Below are 1,518 nucleotides of genomic sequence, written 5' to 3' on the forward strand. Positions count from 1 at the left end.
GTCTTCAACTTCTCTTTCTCTCTCATTCCTCCAAACCCATTCCAATTCTCACTCTCATGGGTTGTTACCTCTCCGTCATTCCTTGTGCCCTCTTCTACTTTCTTCAACTCTGAGGGGGCGCGGCCCCGGTTACCGATACTTCGGCGCGGCGAAGAAGCTTCCCGGCGTCAAGTACTTTTTCCAGTACGAAACCACTAATACTCTACATCCCCTAAAATGAATTGTTCTATATGTATAATGCTGAATTAATACGCATGCAATTGAGCTGTGTGATCAACAAAACCAAACACACGAAATCAAATATAGATGATCAATTACGCGATCCTAATTTACAAATTGAAAACACCTAAGTGTAAAAAATCTAAAAAAGCATCCAATTCAATAGTAGCACTAGCAGCACGGAGTGGAAAACATCAAACAGTAACTGCTTAGGTCTCCGTTACATAGAACAGAGAGTGATCGATCAATCACTTATCAACCCATGCAATTGAGAATAAGCACTAAACTTGATTTGAATTTCATTTTCAATTTGAATTTGGAGTACCTGAAGAAGAGACGCGAGAAGTGGAAGAATCGATGGTGACGAACTCGTCCGAGCTGGATTTGGAGTCGTCGTCATCTGCGGCGGCGAACTCGGACGGTCGGGAGAAGGATCGGACTCTGACTGGCAGCGGCGGCGGGACCATGGGGAAGAAGAACTTCTCGTAGTCGAAGTTTCCGAGGTCGGTGTTCTCGATGATGTCTTCTCAGAGCGCGGACTCCGCCTCCGATAAGCCATTCTTCCGCAGAAACTCTAACACTGCTTCGACGCCGTTGGACACAACCATGGACACGACACGACCAATTCAGAAACCTTATTATTATTGTTGTTGATGATGATAATGTCTGAGTAGGGCAGTGACATGTGAATTAAGAAAGACGGAAGGGACATAAGCGTAATAAAACGCATGGTTTATGATGTGAAAGATGAAGTTGGGTGGAAGATGGAAGGAAGAGAGAGAAGGGGAGAAAAGGTGAGAAACACTCCAAAAAAAAATAGTGTGTCAGTCTCCCGTTAGCCACGTCAGCACATTTTTAACGGTGTTAGTTTTTGAGGACTAAAACCAAAGTTTCGAAAAGAATGAGGACCAAATTGTACCTTACTTTGAAAGAGGGACGAAAACCATAAACGGCCAATAGTTTAGGGACTAAAAACATATTTAACCCAATAATAAACTTAAAAAAAACTATTTCAATTCAAACTTAAATATGTTTTTCGAAAATTAAAATTTAAAATAACATTGTTCTAAATACATTCAAAACTTTCAAAAGATTTCTAGCATGCCTTCTCACTTTAAGCATCACCAGTATTATCTGTAACAATATATTGCATAAACACAAACAAGCAAGGGTGAGTGATAACTCTCCAATTTCGCATCTTTTTCTGTGTATAGAAGTCTTTGTTAGTGTATTTTTGTTTTTAATTGTTTAGAATTAGGCTAATTTTAGGTTTTTCTTTTAATTCTTTAGTTTTGTATA

General features: G+C 39.7%; 1 pseudogene; it reads right to left on the reverse strand.

Annotated features, from left to right (window-relative positions):
- Window positions 1-504: 504 nt before the first annotated feature.
- On the reverse strand, window positions 505-954 carry LOC108342758 (uncharacterized; annotated as a pseudogene).
- Window positions 955-1,518: the final 564 nt, after the last annotated feature.

This window comes from Vigna angularis, chromosome 6 (genome assembly GCF_016808095.1).
Source record: "Vigna angularis cultivar LongXiaoDou No.4 chromosome 6, ASM1680809v1, whole genome shotgun sequence".
Taxonomy (NCBI): Eukaryota; Viridiplantae; Streptophyta; class Magnoliopsida; order Fabales; family Fabaceae; genus Vigna; species Vigna angularis.